Source organism: Triticum urartu, chromosome 2, assembly GCF_003073215.2.
Source record: "Triticum urartu cultivar G1812 chromosome 2, Tu2.1, whole genome shotgun sequence".
Lineage (NCBI taxonomy): Eukaryota > Viridiplantae > Streptophyta > Magnoliopsida > Poales > Poaceae > Triticum > Triticum urartu.
This window is the reverse complement of record NC_053023.1, coordinates 585448639-585469086: the sequence shown is the minus strand read 5'-3', so window position 1 is coordinate 585469086 and position 20448 is coordinate 585448639.

Genomic DNA, 20448 nt, shown 5'->3' with positions numbered 1-20448 from the left:
CCTCGCATGAATATCAAGTCTTCAGGATCACACCAAATTCTTCACTTTCAAAGTCTTCAGAAAGCCAAAGTCTTTAGTTGAAGATATTCATTTTTAGGGGTCGACTTTCACTGTAAATATCAAACTCCTCATAGACTTATAGACCTGTGTAAACTCACAAACGCATTAGTCCCTTAACCTATAAGTCTTCAATACACCAAAATCACTAAGGCGCACTAGATGCACTTACAATCTCCCCCCTTTTGGTGATTGATGACAATATAGGTTAAGTTTTCAACGGGGATAAACATATGCAGTGTAAATGCTGATATTGAGGAATTTGATTGCAAGATATAGAAGAACTCCCCCTGAAGATGTGCATATGTGAGGAATTTTCTTTGAGTAGCAAATGCACATTGTAGAGTAGAATCATGGAGATCTCCCCCTATATCTTGTAATTCATACACGCATTTAACATATGATATGAAGAATTTGAAATGCATGATGAAATATGGCGTCTGATGAAATTCATCATGCACGCATTAACATATATGAGGAAATAGCATGCAGAAAAACATAGCAAAAGTATCAGACCACCATCAGACTTAAGTTTACAACTCGATCTAACAAATACTTCAGAAGAACGAGAGTTGTAACTTAGCAAAAAAATGCCCATATATAGAGACCCGCTTGAAGACTAACTCAAATCCCCCTTTGTCATGGAATGACCAAAAGGGATGTAAAAAGAGGACTAACGCCCCTGAAGAATATCATCATGAAGTCGATGGAGGAGCGCCAACGTTGTTGGGGTCATCTGTTGATGTAGGGCCTGCCGCAGTGTTGTTTAAATCTTCAGCTTCATCTGTCTCGCGCGATGAAGAATATGAGCTGGCCACGAAGTGAGGAACTTTGACCTTCTTGAATTTCTTCGAAGGCGGCAGAGACCAGTCAAAGTCCTGCTTGAAGCCCATCTGCTTGAGATCTTCATCGCCGTAGAGGTGAGACAGTGCAGTCCAAGTGCGGTCAAAACCTTCATGCAACTAGTAGTGGTTCTTCTCCATAGTGTTTTGCGTGATTGTCACGTTGTGCAAAATTGAACCAAAGTGACGCTTGACCCACTTGTGATTGCGATCCACCTTCTGATGAAGACTGAGGAGAAGCTCACGGTCAGTTATCACCCTTGGAGCAGTGGCTTGAGGATATTGCTTTGAAGCATTTGCGACAGTGTCATGGGTGGCAGAGTCATCATTGGTGGAATAAGATGCAGCTTTGCGAAACTGTCCATCCAATGGATGAGTGCCTTCATAGATAACAGCAGCCTTGCCCTTCTCATCAGTTGAGGAAATAGTCCTTTTGAGGACTTCAATTGGTGACAAATAGCCGAGATGATTTTGACAATCAGCCTTATAGTTGATTGAAGACCTTGATCTTATGAATCTCATGATCCAGGGAGCGTAAGGCTTCAATTCAAACGGTGACAGAGCTACATTTGCCAAAGTCCTCATGAAGAAATCGTGGTAGTTGATAGGAATACCATGTATGATGTTGAAAAGCAGATTCTTCGTGATGCCAACAACTTCCATCATCAGAGTTGTGGCCCTTGATTGGACTGAGGGTTTTGGTCAATATCCTATATATAGACCTTGGCACATAAAGCAGTTCCTTGACGAGGAATTTGGTTCTTGGAGCTTGGCCTGGCTTCAAAGGCTTCATCATCACTTGCATCAGATGGTTGGAGAGCTCAGGTTCATCATAGATGCGCCTTGCACCTTCAGTGGGAGGACTGACTGGGACGGCGTGAAGTAATTCAGAGGCCGGTGCTTTGTAGTGAGTATTTTCTGTCATCCAGTCGAATACCCATGAGTTTACATCTTCAACGTTGCCAGTGATGTGCAATGTGGCATAGAACTGAAGAATGAGTTCTTCATTCCAGTCGCAGATGTCGGTGTAGGTTGAGGAGCCCAGCGTCATGAAGAACACTAAGGACTGGGGTGAAGTATGGCAACGACTCCATATCCACATGAGGAATTTGCTCATGGTTAAAGATCTTGTCTTTATCAAACATCAGTGAGGAATAGAAATTCATTTGACTCGCTGTCCAGAAGCGCTTGCGTCTAAGTCTTGCAGAGTCATATGGATTGTAATCCATGAAGAAAATATGCTCATAGAAGAAGTCATCAGCCTTGAACTTCTGCTTCTTAGTGAGAGGATTCAGTGGCTTGGGCTGAAGATTTGCAGTTGAAGTCTTCACAGCATTTTGAATCACAACAACATTTGCATCAGCACCAGTGGCTGGAACTTCTTTAGGAATAGTGAGAAGATAAGCTTGATGTTCTTCAGAGCCCGTGTGAATTTCTTCAGTTTGGACTGGGGACTGAGGAATTTGTTGCAGAGGGGTGTAGAGTGGTGAATTGGGGTGATGACTTTCCCAGTAGTCATCATTCAGAATAGGAGTTGTACACCCAATGTCCACATCTTCATCTTCATCATCTATTTCTTGGACGCCTGCCTCTTCAGCTGTGAATTGAGGCATGGGCGATGATACTAGTGGAGTTGAAGTGTATTGTCCACTTCCATTTCTTCATCCAACTGCTCTGACGTAGCAGCAGAAGGATCTTCTTCATCAGATTCACTTGGAATCACATATTCCTCACCAAAGGAAATAATCTCCTTTGATGGCATGCTTGATATGGGAACAACATCTATAGGATTTTCAAAGGAGCTTGTCAAAGTCTTCACTTTCTTTGGAGCTGAAGACTCTAAGGAAGCAGATGCTTTCCTTTTCTTCACAGATGCTCGCTCCACAGCCTTGGTTTTCTTCGCTTCTGATGCAGAAGGAAGGTTGATGCTTGTCTTCACAGGAGGAGCAGAGGAAATTGGTGCAGTTTCTTCAGGCACAACTGATGCAGTTGTCCTGGCTTGTTCAATTTCTTCAGGCGCTGTAGCAGATGCTTCAACTGGCATGGCTTGTTCTTCAGGCGCAACACTAGAGGTTGCCCTGGCAGTTTCTTCAGCGGCTGGAATATCTTCATCAGCCCTGGTGCTCTCATTTTCTTCAGCAGCCTGATTTTCATCGACGGTGCTGGCATGTTCTTCAGTAGGCTGAGCAGATACTTTAGCCTGAGGAATTTCATGTTGCGTTGGGGCTGCAACATTTGAGGTGAATCCCTTGGTCAGCTTGACGAATTGACTTTGGCTCCCAGCCAATCAGCATAGTATCGGTCAAATTCATCACTGATACCCTTGATTTCTGATTGCAGAGCTACAAGTTCATCAGGTGATAGCTTCAAAACATTTTGCTTCAGAAAGCACTCTTTCTTGTACTGAGCTTTCTTCACCTTCCTCCCTTGTTCAAATTTCCATTTTTCCTCATCAATGAAGGCCGTCAACACATGATTTTGGCCAGGAGTGAGATTCAACTCAGGCAAAGGAGTGTTGGGGTCCTTATGCCATAGGTCGATGAAGTATAGGATCAACTTTGGATCCAGGATCAATAGCACATTACTGCCTTTGGCTCTAGCGGCCTTGTGTTGTTTGTCTCTGATGATTTCAGCTAATTCCTCATCATCATCTTTGTCTTCACTTGACGGCACCTGGAAGGCAACCTGCTTCTTCTGAGGACTTGGCCTTGTGCCTCGTCCAGCAGTGGCCTTTTTCTTTAGCAGAGTGGGCCTGTTGAGGACTGAGGAGGAGCTGAAGAACTTGCAGATGCTCCTGAAGCAATTGAGATACCAATTGTCCTTTGGCATGAGGCGATGTGCGTAGGTGCCGAGGACTTTGCAGCAGCAACTGAAGGTTTTGCAATAATGGGAACTAGAGCTGCTAGAGGAATATGCCGTGAGGGCTTTGATGATCTTGGCCGTGAGGGCATTGCTGAGCTTGGCCGTGAGGGCATTGCTGAGGAACTGGGCTTGTGCGCAGGCTTCTTGGGCATAGCCTTCTTAGGCTTGCTAGCAGAGGCCTCAGCAGCGGCAGCAACAGAGTCTTCATTGAATTTCCTCACTGCTTCCTTGGCCATTTTGGCCAACTTGGCTTGCCGTTTGGCCCATTCATCTGGATAGTCCTCACCACGCTTGAGGCTAGTGGGATCAGCAATTTGGCCAGGTGCCAATGGAGGTCTTGGGCAAGGAGGGTTTAAAGCGAATTTCTTCATGTACTTAGGAGTGACATATCTGTACTCCCTCCATTCCCGTGCCCATCTCCTCTCTATCGTTTGTATGCGCACCTTGCGCTGATTCTTGTTCTCCTTGCCATGTTTGGCTTCATCAGGAATGCAATAGTCCTCATAGATGTCATCTGGGATCTCAAAAGCTGTGTTCACTTCTAGTCTTTTCCCTCCTGTCGTGGTTTTGTCACGGCAGATGTCCTAGAGAAAGGACTTAGTCGTGGAGCCATCGCGACAGGTTAGCTTGAAGGGGTTAAAGCGGGCACAGGGACGCAAGAGAGTTTATACTAGTTCGGCCCCTTCAATGAAGGTAAAAGCCTATGTCTAGTTGTGATGGAATTGATGGGGTTTCGATGACTAGGGAGCAAACAAGCTTCGCCTATGTCTCGAGTTGTTGTCTGTCGTCCTTGAACCGCCGCCGGGTCGTCCCCTTATATACACGAGTGACACCTGTCGGTTCACAGAGTCCCAACACCGGTCGATATTCGTATCCGGGTTGGTCTCTCCTTATTCCTAACTTACAATACAAGTTTATATACAAATTCCGGTTTACAGCTACAAGTCTTGAACCGGCTACGGGCCTTAGGCCCTCATCTGCCTTCTTGGGCTTTATCACTTCTGGAACTACTGATGAAGTTGACCTAGCCCAGATAGGCCGGTTTACGCCCAGCAGTAATATCCCCAACATTAGGCCCCAGATTGATTTGAACGGGTTCATGTCAATCCTTCAACAAAAACTTCATCTTCAACGTCTTCTCATAAATTGGTAAACCGCCATGATGTCATCTTCTCTGATTACTGTAAACCGGAGTGACGTCACCTGTCATAACGAAGATATCCATTATGCTTCTTTATTTAATATATCTGCGGAAATCGAGGCGACAACTCCGTTTTGTGGCCCCTTGATTGTCGCGCCTGACACATGTCTTTTTGCCTTATAAATAGGACCGAAGGGTCATTTCATTTCTCTTTCCCTTCTTCCCCTTCTGCTTCGTCTTCCTCGCATCGCCCGACTTCAGAGCTCCGCCGCCACCGTCGACCTCTGCCTCAACCTTGGCCGCTGCATCAACCTGGGCGCACCAGAGCATTGCGGCAACCTTCCGCGTCTTCCTCAGCTCCGATAAACCTTCTATCCTTTCCCCTGCAGATCTGTTTTAGGGTTTCACAGTTCTTCAGTATTCATCGTCTGCCTCTTGCTCATACGATAGATCTTTAGATGAATCTGCAAATATTTACTCTGTGCAATGATAGTTGTTTGACCTTCGCCTTCACTTATGCATCTCAAAACTATAGATCTATATGAACGTTTTGCTCATTGGTTCGGTACTGCTCCTTTGAACCTCTAAGTATTTATCTCTTTTCTGAACTTGCTTCAGATCCAATGCTATAAGGAAATCTTGTGAAACCTGTTTCTGCGTACTTGTCCATCCGCAATGCTTAGATCAGGCGGTTTAACCTTATAGAACAATTTTCCAAACCGGTATATGCCATTAGTCCCCTTATTGAACCGCCAGATGCTTGTTGCTTCATAAAACTCCGGTTCAGATAGTTCTGTCTCCGGTTTAACAGTGCCCATACCAATGTATCTTGATCAAATGCATTTTTGAACCGGGATCTTCTACCTTGTAGATTCCATCATGGCCAAGCAAGTGTATGAGTGCAATTGGGTTCCTTCCCGCGTCACAGAGGCTCAACTGGACGATTTAGTCCTGATTGGCGCTTTAGGCAGCAAAGATACCATCCATTGGAGGGCTCCTGGCAAAGAATGCCCTCCCACACCTCGAGAAGGAGAGGTTGTTGTTTTCGTAGATCACTTAGCCCGGGGCTTTAAGTCGTCCGGTTCTAAATTTTACCGGGATGTTTTAGCCGATTTCCAGCTCCATCCACAATATACTGGCCCCAACTCTGTTACAAATATGTGTCACTTCCAAGTGCTCTGTGAAGCGTTCTTTCAAGAGGAGCGCACAGTGGAATTGTTCAGAGACCTTTTCCATCTAAACCGCCGTACTGAGTTTACTGACGGCTCCAATACAGAGTTGGGTGGCGTGGCGATTCAGAAAAGGAAAGAGGTCACATACCCTCATGCCAAACTGCATAGCCACCCCAAAGAATGGAATCAGACATGGTTCTACTGCAAAGACACCTCCCCTGCTGATGAGAATCCCTTGCCTGGCTTTCGTCCGGAGCGGCTCAGCAATACACACCCTTTTCCACAAAGATTGACTGCCCAGGAGAGAAGCAAATATGCTCCTCAACTGTCGAAGCTTAGAGCCTTTATGGCCAACGGTTTAACATGGGTTGATCTCGCTCGCTGTTGGATATCATGGATCATACTGCCCCTTAGTCAACGCTCCGGCTTGATGTGTGAATATACCGGAAGTGTTGATGACCCACTGCGACATTCCAGAATCCAGCACACCGATGAAGAAATCACAGAAGCTGTGAATAAGATGCTGAATTAACCGGAACATATCTGTGCTAGAAACGGCCTGCTTCCCTTCTGTGCCACCAACAAACCGCCAGCTGTAAGACTTTGATTTTCCTTTTGCTGAATCTATTATTGATATATCTGGTCATCGTTTAATATCAGTGTCTGTGTAATCAGGGAAATGATCCGTTTTGGATCAAGAAATTGCCGCAGGAGAAACCGCAAAAGCCAGACAAACCGGAAAGAGCAACCTGGCAAAAGACTAAAGCTGTGAAGAAGACTGCCCACAGGAAAAGAACTACTGCATCTTCTAATCCGGCCCCTGATGATGATGTGGATAATCCGTACCTTGAGGTAGGGCTTGACTCACTTGGCTTATTTTTCATGCGTCTTATTGATGATGATATTTGTCAGGATGATGCCGAAGCCAGCCACGCTGATGCTGCAGAGGTAATTATTCTCTCTTCCGATTCAGAACCTTTGCCTTCACTAAAAATCCGTCAGGCAAACCGGAAAGTTAAATTTTCTCATCCTCTTGCTTATTTGGATCCCAAATTTCTTATGAAGACCTAACAGCACGAAGCTCGTCGCACAACCCGGCAAAGCGGCCAGGTAGTTACCTCCGTCGGTTTACCAAACAGTCCGGTTCGGAAACACCGTTCAGAGGTCTCTAATTTGCTTGTTAGTGATTGTCCTAAAGCGGGATGCTTTCGCCAACCTCTTAATCCATCTGACTCCGATTACCGGGTTACTTCCCACTCATCCTCTGGCGAGTCATCGGCTACTCAGCTGCCACCGCTCAAAACGGTGCTTGGGTAAGCTATACTTATTATGATACTTACAGCACATTACCTTAGAACATATGCTGTATTTGATTTTGTTATTCTTTCCAGGGCCAAACCTAGGCCAAGCAAGAAGGCCCGCCTAGACAAAGCGGCCGAAGAAGATGCCGTTCTTGAGCCAGGCAAGACACCCGATCTTGAAGCAGCTATTCCTGAGGATATACCCAACGATCCACCGCAGCAAGACGACGATCTTATTGCTGAAGAGAGACCTACTGATTCCTCAGGTCCTGTCAATCAGCCCACAGGCTCCATCCGGATTGAGATCCACCGGTCCAGCAAAACCTACTGACAAGCCAACAGCCCCAGTGCAAACCGGCGATACTCAGGAGGATGAGGTTGTCATTACTAGCACTGGCCATACCGAGCCAAGCAATCCTGTTGCTTTGTCCAAACATTCTGCCAAGGAAGAATTTGCTGCCTTTGGTAAAGGCAAGTGGAATGCTGATCTGGCAACTTACGCTGCTCTGAACGCCCAAGATATCCATTCCGGCTACCTGAACCGGCTGTATGCCGGCCGTGACTATGAAGCCAGTCTGATAAATATGATGAAGGATAAATACGAGGTAACTTCCATACGCTCTTTATTGCTTGTATGCTTCAATATTTACTGACTCTCCTTAGCCCCCAAGGGCCGGTTTGTAATCTTCTTTCAAACCGGGACTTACTAACATAAATCTTAATACTTTGAACTTTTGCCGATGTAGCCCCCAAGGGCCGGTTCAACTTAGCACAGTTAAACCGGTACTTTAAGTAATTGAGATTGCCGCATCAGAATATATATACGAGCAAATAGCCATTAGTCCCCAAGTGCCAAGTTGAATACTTGTATTGATCTTGGGACTTTGTAAGCAATTGAAAGAGGAAGATCGAATATGCATTAGCCCCCAAGTGCTAAGTGCATAACTTGTTATGTGGTTGGTACTTGAATCCTTATACCGATTTGTTGAAGCATATATCTGTATGCATGCAGGCGGAGCTGAAGACGAAAGAAAACCAAGTCACCAATCTCCAAGAAAACCTGATGTCGGGTGGTAGGTGTGACATATGCCAACGGGTGGCTTATCATTGTGGGAGCCAGTAAGACGTCGCCGGTGCCTGGAAGCGGGATGAGGCGAAGACATGCACGCCGGCGAATCTTACCCAGCTTCGGGGCTCTCTGTGGAGATAACACCCCTACTGCTGCTCTGCGGGGTCTCCGCATGATCACTAGATGAACAAGTAGCTACACGATGCTCCTTGAGCTGCTTTGTGAGAAGAAGAAGTAGAGCACGGCTAGCCCTCCTCCCCTCTCTATGTGGTGTCTAGAACTAGCTTGGATCAACCCTTTGCATGGGTGTCCCGGGGGGTTTATATAGGCCTACCCCCGGGGGTATAATGGTAATCCGGCTGGGCGTGGGGCCCAGCCGTCTGTGACTACACTCGCCGGCTTCTGCGCCGGCTGGTGGGGCCCGCCGGCTGGTGGGTCCCGCCGGCTGCCGGCTCCTTGGTCAACAGGCAGGCCCCACTCTCCAGGGCCTTGTCGGTGGCTGGTTACTGTTGCTCAATCCTGGTGACGAGGGCTTCGCCGAGGTGGGCGTGGCTACAGTGTCGCCGTCCGGCGGGTGATCGTTGTAGCCTCACCGCGTCTTGTCTCCTTAATGGGGCGTCTCCTTCGAGGGAGGTGGCAATCCGGCTGTGGAGAGCCGGCTCTGTCTCGGGCCGACTAGGGGAGGCCTGGTCGCCTTCGGGTGTCTCTCTGCCCGAAGGGGCCCGCCGCCCGTGGGCTATACTGGCAGCCCGTCGTGGGTGACATCAGGGTCAACATGGCAACAGTGCCGTGCCGGACGGGCCATGGCCACCCGTACGACGCACTGTGCCAGGCGTGCTCCGGGATTCGGGGGTGGCAGGCTTTACTGTAGCCACGCCCCGTCAGATCGCCGTTATGTGGATGCAGACTTCGAGGGTACGATCTTGACCGCTTTGTGGGAGCCGGCTTCTTGGAGTCGGCCTTCTCAAGGTCGGCTTCTCAGAGCCGGCCCTCCCGCGGCTTTCTTCATGAGGGCTAAAGTCGGGTCGCCTTCCGATAACCGGCCTGGGAGACAGCCGGCAAGGGGAAGGCGGCCCCACGTCTTGGATTCTCGAGGGCCGGATCGGGTTGTAATTTTTCAGAAGACCCAGGGGGGGCCGGCTAGGCTACCCGTGGGCATTTACTCCGACAGTAGTCCCCGAAGCTGATCGAGCTTCGAGGCTGACAAAGGGACGACAAGCTTGGTCAGCTTCCTATCCTGAGAGGCCGGCTTTGCTTGTGCGTGCCGTCTTCGGGAAGCCCCGTTCCTCGTAGGCGGGAACACGGGTCGGCCTGTGAGCTGACCGCGCGCCATTCCGCGGGCCACGTGGCAAGGAGATCCTGCCAACGCATGCGCGCGACGGGACGCCGCCACAGGCCCGGGCCCGCCACTCCCAGGCCTCGGCCCGAGCGCGGATCTTCTGCGGCCCACACGGACCGCTCGCCTTCCCGCGGTGGTTTTATTACGCCATCAGGGCGCAATAATCGCGGGACATGGGGGAGTGGGCGCAGTTGATCCCCACGTTCCCCCACGCCACGCCTCCTCGGCTCCGCCGTGCGGGTCTATAAGTAGGGGGAGGAGGGGGAGCGGCAGAGGCTCGCACGCTCTCCCTCGCTCCGCCCCTTCCCGCCTTCCTTCTTCTTCCCTCCGCCGCCGCAGCAACTCATTGCCGTGCCGCTCCACTATCGGACCTTTCGGTTCCTTTGGTCTCGCCGTAGCGGGGTCGTGCGCGTCTACGCCGTTGCTTCATCTTGCTCCCTGTCGCATCGCTCCCATGGCGCTGTCGAGCTCGTGGGATGGCTCCAACGTCCATGAGGACCACGTCGAGTTCCTCCGCCGGACGCGGCGCCTGCCGGGCGAGAACTTCATGCGGGTTCGTCAGGCGCCGGCGAGGGAGATCTCGCCGGCACCGGAGGAGGGCGAGTGGGTGATCTTTTGCTCGCACTGCCTTCGCGGCTTCGGCCTCCCGGCGAGTGGATTCCTTTGAGCTTTCCTTGAATTCTACCACCTCCAGCCGCATCACCTCACGCCCAACGCGGTGATGCTGCTGTCGGCTTTCGTCACCCTGCGCGAGGGCTTTCTTGGGGTTCTCCCCACTCTCGAGCTCTGGGGGGAATTCTTCCAGAGCAAGCTCGGCACCGTCGTCGCGGGCGTGCCCGCCCCCTGCGGAGCCTTCATTGCCATGAGGCGGACGGGCGAGAACAATCCGTTCCCGCCCATCCCGCTGATCCAGTCGGTGAAGCTCTGGCAGAAGTCCAACTTTTACGTGAAGAACGTCGCCCTGCAAGGCGACTACGTCAACCTGCCGGCTTACGTAGCCGGCCCGCCGGCTGGGAGGCAACCTTCGTGGAGCTACCGGGCCAGGTCGCTGTCTCAGGCCGGGAACGCAGCCGTCTCCCGGCTCCGGGTGATGATCCAGTCGGAGGGCCTGACTGAAGCCGACTTGGTGGCCGCCTTCGTGGAGCGCCGGGTACTTCCGCTCCAAGGCCGGCCTCACATGATTTGCCAGATGAGCGACCGCTTTGACCCGTGCCGGCTGAGCACCAGGGAGATGCCTCATGCAGAGGTGTCTTACATGGTGAACTATATCTCCAACTGCAAGCTCGCCGAGGACTGGCGATACGGCAAGGAGCCGTATTCTCGCGCCAACCCTCCGCCTGCCATAAGTTTTTCTTCTTTTCTTCCTTTTTGTAGCCGGCCTCGTGATAGCCGACCTTTGATCAGTTGGTTTGCCCTTAGCGGAACCCTCTTCTTCCACCGACGGTCGGGGCCGCAGGGGTAGAGCGCCAGCTCCTCCCCGACCGCACGGTGGACGACGCCGATGACCCGGACCTGGGAGCGGCCGCCATGGAAGACGCCATCGTGGGGGAAGGCAACGAGGCAGGAGGCGTGGGACCCGGAGCCGGCTTCGAGGACTGGCCAGACGACGATGAGGTCGAAGCCGCCCCGCACCGCCAGCCGGCGCTTGACCATCAAGGCGCGGGCCCGTCTGCCGCGCTGGCTGCCCGTGGCGGCGCGCAGAAGCGCCGGGCCGCGTCGACCTTCTTTGGCAGCCGGCCAAAAAAATCCAAGGCTTCCGCGGCGGCGACCAAGCGGGATGAGGCGGCCGTGAAGGCGGCCCGCTTCCGCAAGGCGGTGAAACAGCCGCAGGCGATCTCGGCGTAAGTCGTCAAACGTCTTGTATATATATATTTTTTGTTGTCCTTTTCGATTGAAGCTCTTCTGAACCTTTCTTTGCTCGCCGGGCAGGGCACCGCTTTCCCTTGAGCGAGGTCCTGGCGGCTCCGTAATCGGGCCGACTGGAGGGTCCTCCGGCTCCCGTCACGTGGATCCCCGCGCCGACCTTAGTGAGGCCACGGAGCGGAACGCATGGGAGGCGCGGGAGGAGCGGGAGGCGGCGGAGCGAAGGACCGCCCAGGTGGCGAAGGAGCAGGCCGATGCGGCGGCCAAGGCCCGGGCGAAGGCGGCAACCGCGGAGACGGAGGCGGAGGCCTCGCACAACCAGCCTCCATTGCTCGTCGTTCCCCTCCGCGCCGTGGCCCCCGACATCCCCGTGCCCCGTCGGAGGAGGTCGACCAAGACCTGCCGGTGGTGGAGAGGAGGGAGGACCACGTGGTCTTCGTGGAGGGGGCGCCGCAGACGGCGCTGACTAGGGCGGGCCAAAGCGGCCAATCAGCCGCGGCGCCAGAGCAGCCGGCCGGGGGCGAGCCGGAGGCAGGGGCCGGCCTTGAGGTGCAGCCGGCATTGCGCCGGCGCGCAGGGGGAGGCACCTCCGCACCGGAGCCGCACCGAGCTGCGGGCTCCAGCCAGACGACGGAGGCCTTGGAGGCGGCCAGTGTCAGCACGTCCGAGTGGACTCCCAGCGGGGGACGGGCGAGCTGAATGCGGCGGCCCAGGAGGTCCGGAACCGGCTTCAAGCCCAAGCCGCCTCGCTGCAGCGATACACCCAAGAGTTCCTCGCGACGCGGGATGTCATCCGGGTGAGTCTTCTGGCCTTGGTTGTTTTGCTCTTTTGATTTCTTCCGTGGGGGCGCGTCAGCGCACCCACTGGGTGTAGTCCCCGAGTTCCGAGTCGGCTGCTGCGCAGGCGGCCTGGAACTTACTAGGTCCTGACAACTATCTTATTCTCGCCTCCTGTCTGATCTTCCAGGAGTATCACAACCTCCGCGCTGCTGCCTTCAACTCCCAGGCTCAGGAGCTGGGCCGAAGAACCGAAGACCTGACCAGCAGCCAGAGTGCATGCTTTGTTTCGTTCATCTCCTGTGGGGGAGCGTCAGCGCACCCACTGGGTGTAGTCCCCGAGATTCGGGCCGACTGCTGAGCAGTCGGGTCGGATCTTCCTTGACGACTTCTTCCTTATTGATTTTCCTTATCTTCATGCTTGCAGGGGCCAATGCCGACTTGAGGGGGCAGCTCCGCGGGGCCCAGGCCGCCCTTCGCGCCAAGGAAGCCGAGTACAACGCCTTGGTCCTGGAGCATGACCGCCTGGCCAAGAAGTTGGCCGACCAGGAGGAGAGCCACAAGGCGGCCCTGAAGAAGGCGCAGGACAGCGAGGACGCCCTGAAGGCCGAGTTCGAGACCGAAGCGGCGGGCCCTGAGGCAAAACAAGCGCTGAGCGAGGGCTTCGGTCGTATCGAGGATCTGATCGACGGTAAGCCGCCTTCCTCACTCCTTGCTTGCCCCTTGCCCCCTGGTTTGTGTTCTGATTTGTGCTGCTTTTGTTCTCTGTGCAGACTACTTTCCCGGCTACTCCGTCTTCGCCACCCAAACCATCGAGGCCCATCGCGAGGCGCGCCGGCAGGCAAGGGCTGAAATCGCGCCGGACGCGAGCCGGACGCTTGAGGAGCAACTCTTGGCGGTCCAAGCCCGGCTGTAGCCGGCTCACCGTATGCTCCGCCGCCTCCAGCGCGCCGGGGCACAGGTGTTGGCCGCCCTCTGGCCAGGCGAGACGATTCCCCGCACCCTGAGTTGGACTGCCGACTGGCTGGAGGTTGCGGTTGGCCGCTTCGACGCCTGGAAGGCATCGGCGGCCCGACTTGGAGCTGGGCGGGCGCTGGAGTTCGTCCGCGCCTGGTATCCCGGGCTGGACCTGGACCAGCTGCGCACCTGGCGGCTGGAGGTCCACGAGGAGATGGAGGAGGTGCGGCCGGCTATCGCTCAGCGCGCCTCAACGATCGCTGAGTGTACTGACATCAGCGTCTTCGCTCCTGAAATAAATGACGACGGCGTTGCCCAGCCGGAGGAGTGGTTCGGGCTGGACCCGGCAGCGGGTGAGGACTCGGCAGAGGAGATCGCCTCCAGCGATGAAGGCGAAGACGACGAAGGAGAGGAGGGCGAAGATGTTGAGCCGACCGGTGAAGCGGCCAGCCAGCCTCAGCCTGACCGTGCTTCCAGCAACGAGGCGCGTGCTAGCGCGCCCTCTGCGGGAGGCGGTGATCATGCCGAGGTTCGCCAGCCGGCCACTCCTCCACCCAGCACTGCCGTCTTCACCGACCTGCCCGACTCGCCAGTCGCTCCCCTGGCTTAATCTGTCGTCCTTGCTTTTCCTGCTTGTTACCCTTTGAACAATTTTTATTAAACTTGCGCAGTTCCACCCACTGGGGGTGTATTTGGATTATGTTGAATGCTGGCCTTTTGAAGGTCTTTTGTGTAAATATGATCGTGTGCGTGTTTGGTTTCCATTCGTGTATGCTTTTTATCCTTAGGTTGTTTCCTTTGCTGCCTTCCCCTTTTGGGAAGGCAAGTACTCGAGCTTTCTTAGATTGAAGCGAGGTGAATGGAAGCCGGCCGGCCGGCTACTCCGGTAGTCGGTCGGTGGGGGGAGAAAAACCGGCTTTTGTTATATTAGTCCGTTAGTCCCTAGCCGTTTTTCGTGTGGGCATCCTTTCCTGCCTTTAACTCTTGCCAGCCGGATAGCCGGTTCTTCGAACTGCGACTTTTGGCAAGAGAAGGCTTGGGTGCCAGCACACTACTTGTCTGGCCGCGGGTAGGACTTTTAATATAACTCTAGGCGGCCAGTCCCTGGGCCGACTAGTCGAACCCGGTGCCGGACGGAAAAAGTAAATGTAATGACAAGGTCATAAGCATGATATTCTTCATTCATAGATAAAGGATGGCAGTCCCCGAGCTTTCCTCGGGGGGCCTATTGTCTCGTACTTAGTACAAAAGTTAGCGTGATACATACTGCATTTCAACTGTAAAATCTTTGGAGGAGGTTGGCGTTCCATGGTCGTTCCGACTCCTTGCCGGAGTCGTCTCTCTTTCGTGCCTTCGGCTTCTGCGCGTCGATCACGTAGTAGGAGTCGTTGCCTAAAGCTCTGCTGATGACGAAGGGGCCCTCCCAAGGGGCCGAGAGCTTGTGCTGGCCGGCTGTTCGCTGGATCAGCCGGAGCACAAGATCGCCCTCTTGGAAGGATCTTGGCTTGACCTTCCGGTTGTGGTAGCGGCGCAGACCCTGCTGATAGATGGCGGACCGGCTGAGGGCTAACAGCCGCCCTTCTTCCAGCAGGTCGACGCCGTCTTCTCGCGCTTCCTTGGCCTCCGCCTCCATGTACATGGTTACCCGAGGCGAGTCAAACTCGATGTCAGTTGGGATGACCGCCTCGGCACCATACACGAGGAAGAAAGGAGTGAGGCCAGTTGACTTGTTTGGGGTAGTGCGCAAACTCCAGAGGACGGCCGGCAGCTCGTCGAGCCAACAGCCGGCCAAACGCTCCAGTGGTACGACCAGTCGGGGTTTGATGCCGGAAAGGATGAGGCCGTTGGCTTGCTCGACCTGGCCGTTTGACTGCGGGTGGGCAACGGACGCCAAGTCCAGCCGGATGCCGTGTGTTGCGCAGAAACATGACAGTGCTCCCTTTGCAAAATTTGTACCATTGTCGGTGATGATGCTGTGTGGATGCCGTACCGGGTTGTGATATCTGCGATGAACGTCACGGCAGTCGGCCCATTCAGCTTCTTGATCGGCTTTGCTTCAATCCACTTGGTAAACTTGTCCACAACAACGAGCAGATGTGTCATGCCGCCGCGTGCCGTCTTGAATGGGCCCACCATGTCCAGCCCCCAGATGGCAAAAGGCCAGGTGAGGGGGATGGTTTTGAGTGCAGAAGCCGGCATGTGTTGCTTGGAGCTAAAGAGTTGGCACCCTTTGCAATGTTTAACTAACTCCTTGGCGTCATCCAAAGCAGTCGGCCAAAAGAAACCATGGCGGAAAGCTTTGGCGACGAGTGATCTTGAAGCCCCATGGTGGCCGCATTCTCCTTGGTGGATGTCTCTGAGGATTGCAATGCCCTTCTCTTGTTCGACGCATCGCTGGAGGACTCCAGTGACACTGCGCTTGATGAGCTCTCTGTTGACGATTGTGTATGCTCCGGCTCAGCGTTGCACTTGTCTTGCCTCTGTTTCGTCAGCCGACAGATATTGGTTTATTAGGAAGTTGAGGATGGACTGAGCCCATGATGGAGCTGCGACTTCTTCTATTGCCAACACGGCTACTGCGACCAGGGCGGGCGGGCTGGGTGGTGAAATGCTGGAGTCGGCCGCCGCCTGCTGTGTTGGTGCAGCCTCCGGGCCGACTACCGCAGTCCCCGAGCCGGGTGTGGCAGTCCCCGGGTCGGGCGTAACTACGGAAGTCCCCGAGCCGCCTGCTGATGTCCCCGGGCCGACTATCGAAGTCCCCGGGTCACCCACTTGGTTCTTCGAGTCGGACCCGGCTGTATCGGGGTCAGGCGGCACGAAGATGGAGTCGGACTCTGGAGACGGCTTGATAGACGGCTTGAGGAGGCGTTGTAGAGAGACACCGGTTGGTATTGCTTGCCGAGTGGAGCCTATTCGAGCCAGGGCATCAGCTGGCTCGTTGTCGGCTCGCGGTACATGGAGGAACTCGCATCCTTCAAAGTACCCACTGACCTGCTGAACGAGGAAGCGGTAGCTTGCCATATTTGCGTCCTTGGCATCCCAGTCGCCGGATGATTGCTGGACCACCAAGTCCGAGTCGCCATAACATAGGATCCGGCGAATGCCGAGCTCTTTGGCAAGCCGAAGCCCGTGTATGAGCGCCTCGTACTCGGCCATGTTGTTGGAGGCGGCAAAGTGAATTTGCAGCGTGTATCTGAGCTTGTCGCCTTTGGGAGAGGTGAGGAAGACACCGGCTCCCAAGCCGGTGCGCATCCTGGACCCATCGAAGTGCATGCGCCAATGAGTGGAGTCGGGAGCTGGCGGCAGGTACTGGGTCCCGGCCCAGTCGACGAGGAAGTCGGCCAATGCTTGGGACTTGATGGCGGTGCGAGGCTGGTAGAAAATTGTGTACGGGGCCAGCTCGATGGCCCATTTCGCCACCCGGCCGGATGCATCCCGGCTGCCTATGATCTCGGCCAGCGGGGCGGTGCATACAACCGTGATGGGATGCTCTTGGAAGTAGGGCTTCAGCTTCTTGGCGGCGAAGTACACGCCGTAGCACATCTTCTGGTAGTGCGGGTAGTTCTGCTTCAAGGTAGACAACACCTTGCTCAAATAGTACACCGGCCTCTGGACCGGCTGGGCTCGGCCCTCTTCTGGGCGTTGGACTATGATGACGGTGCTGACCACCCGGCTGGTTGCGGCAATGTAGAGGAGCATGGGCTCTTTCTCAGTCGGTGCCGCCAGGACAGGCGGCGTGGCCAGCATCTTCTTCAGCTCGTGAAAAGCTTGGTCAGCTTGGTCATTCCACTCGAAGTGAGTGGTCTTCTTCATGAGGCGGTAGAGGGGGAGAGCTTTCTCTCCGAGCCGGCTGATGAAGCGGTTCAGGGAGGCCAAGCATCCGGTGAACTTCTGGACGTCTCGAAGTTTGGTGGGAATCGCCATTCTCTCAATGGCCTTGATCTTTACTGGGTTGCATTCGATGCCGCGTTCGGAAACCAGGAAGCCTAGGAGTTGGCCGGCTGGCACTCCGAACACGCATTTCTTGGGGTTGAGCTTGATTTGGAACCGGCGTAGGTTCTCAAATGTTTCCTTGAGGTCTTCCAACAAGGTGCCGCGCTTCTCCGTCTTCACCACAATGTCGTCTACGTAGACGTGGGCATTTCTGCCGAGCTTCTTGAGGAGGCATTTCTACATGCAACGCTGAAAAGTGGCACCGGCATTTCTCAAGCCGAATGTCATAGTCAGGTAGCAGAAAGCTCCGAATGGCGTGATGAAGGCGGTCTTCAGACGGTCTGCCGGATCTAACTTTATCTGGTGGTATCCTGAGTAAGCATCCAAGAAACTCAACAGCTCGCATCCGGCCGTGGAGTCTATCACTTGATCAATCCTTGGCAGGGCAAAGGGATCTTTGGGGCAGGCCTTGTTGAGGCTCGTGTAGTCTATGCACATGCGCCACTTGTTGTTCTTCTTTAGCACGAGGACCGGGTTGGCGAGCCATTCTGGAAAGAAAACTTCCATAATGAAGCCGACTGCCAGAAGCCGGGCTATCTCTTCTCCTATGATCCTTCTTTTCTCCTCTGACAGTCGGCGGAGGGGTTGTTTGACTGGTTTTGCGTCTTCTCGTACGTGTAGCTTGTGCTCGGCGAATTCCTTCGGAACACCCGGCATGTCCTTGGGGGACCATGCAAAGATGTCCCGATTCTCACAGAGGAAATCGGCGAGCTCGCCTTCCTATTTGTTGTTTAGGTTTGCCCCGATGACGGCAAACCTCTCTGGGTGCTCGGGGTCAAGAGGTATCTTCTTCGTCTCCTTGGCCGGCTGGAAAGACCCTTGGGCATCATACTCCTTGGGATCGGGGGACAAGGCCAACTGTTTGCCGGCCATGGCCACGACTCGGTCCAACATCTTCTTTTCTTCGGCAATCACAAGGGCCTCAGCCAGCCGGCTGCTGGCTGCTGCGCACTCGGAAGATTTCTTGTAATCGTCGGCTATGGTGATGATGCCTTTGGTGCTCGGCATCTTCATCTTGAGGTAAGCATAGTGGGGAACAGCCATGAACCTGGCCAAGGCAGGTCGGCCAAGCAATGCATGGTAGGGGATCTCCAGGTCCACCACTTCAAACCAGATCGCCTCCCGGCGGAAATGCTCCTTGTCCCCAAAGAGTACATCAATCTTGATCTTGCCAATGGGGGCGCAGGACAGGCCGGGTACGATGCCATGGAACATAGTCCGAGTAGGCATGAGTTGCTTCGTCTTGACGTTCAGCTTCTCCAGCGTGTCACGGTACAGGATGTTGATGCTGCTCCCGCCGTCTATCAGCACGCGGGAGAAACGGCGGCGCGTCTGTCCGTTGCAAGGGTGGCATGCAGAACCAACGCATAAGAGCCGGGAGATGGCATCACCTCTGGGTGGTCGGCCCGGCTCCAGCTGATAGGTTTTTCTGACCAGTGCATGTGCTCGGCGGGGTTGGCAGCGACCATGCTGACCTCCTGGTGCTCCCGGCGTCTGCCGTGCCGGTCTTCGGGCTGGCTTGTAAAGACGACATAGGCGGCATGCTCGTCGGGGAAGTCATCGTGCATGGCTCCGACTGCAGGCCGAGCGGTCGGCGGCTGCGGAGCCGGAGGCGGCGGACCGGCAGGCGGAGGCGGCGCGAGCCCTTCGCCTTTGGAGATTCGGGTGAGCCAGTGGCACTTCCGGGTTGTGTGGTTGGATGGCTTCGCACCGCTGTGGAAGTTGCATGGGGCGTCGAGAGTTTGCTCGTAGGAGAAGGCCGGCTGCCAAGCCGGCTTGCCGCCCCTCTGCTTCTTGGGTGCGGGCTGCCCTTCGAGCTGCTCGTCTTCGACTGTGGCCACCTGCCGACTAGTGGAGGGCGGCACGGGGCCCTTGCGCTTGTGGTCGTTCTGGTGTGGGCGTCGGCCAGAATCCCCAGCCGGCGTCTTGGGCGCCGGGTTGAGTACTTTCCCGGACGCGTCTACCCGGAGCTCGGTCTTCATTGAGGAGTCGGCGGTGGCGTACTTGTCCTCTATGTCCAGTAGCTCGTCGAGGGTAGTCGGCTCGTCGCAGAGAAGCTTGTGCTTGAGGAGGGTGCCTTCTCGGCACCCGGCAGTGAAGTATTCTATGGCTTGCACCTCGTGCACCCCTTCGCAAGAGTTGCGGAGCTCGGCCCGACGCGTGAGGTAGTCGCGAGTGGACTCAGCGGGGCCTTGTACACACAAGGAGAGCTGTCTGGGCTTGGGAGCCCACTTGTAGGTGCTGGTGAAGTTGCGGACGAAGGCTTCTGTGAAGTCTAGCCAGCTGTTGATGCTGTATGGCTTGAGGCTGTTGAGCCAGGTCCGCACCGTGCCTTGCAGCATGAGGGGCACGTACTTCACGGCAACGTGCCTGTTGCCGTTTGCTATGCTAACCGTCGTGGAGTAGTCGATCAACCAATCTTCCGGCTTCACGGAGCCGTTGTACTCGAGGTGTCTCTTGGGAGAGAGAACCCTTTGGGGAAAGGCTCGTCGCGGATGCGGGGGCCGAAGCAAGGCGGGCCGACATCATCTTCTTCTTCCAGCGCCAAGGATCGCGCTAGGCGGTCGATCCGATGGCGGGCGTCGTTCTCGCCGACTCCTTCGTGGCGACCTAGTCGGCCGCTGAGAGTCGGATGCGCAACAGGCGGTGGGGTGGGATATCTCTCCCCACGGGGCCGAGGCGGAGGCGGGTTGCCCCGCCACTCCACGGCCCGGGGATGGCCTTCTGCGTCTCGCTCGATGGAGATTCGGGTTCGGCTTCGGCTGGCAGCCGACTCTTTCTCGTGCCGCGCGCGGGTTTTACCCGCAGTCGGCGTCCGGGACATCGCGCCGTGATCTCGGCGTGGGGGAGGGCTTTCCGCGCGGGCGTCGGCTTCGTGCCACTGCGCGGCCGCATCGATTAGCTGTTGGATGCGTCTGGTCATGTGGGGGAGTTCTTCGGCCCCCAATCTGTCTAGCTCGTCTATGGCCGCCTGGGCGGCACGCAGGTTCTCGAGTGGAGTGGCGTAGACTGGGTGGTCGACTCCTAGCATGTCTGCGACGACAGCGCCGCGCTGCCTGACAACGCCGGACCGGA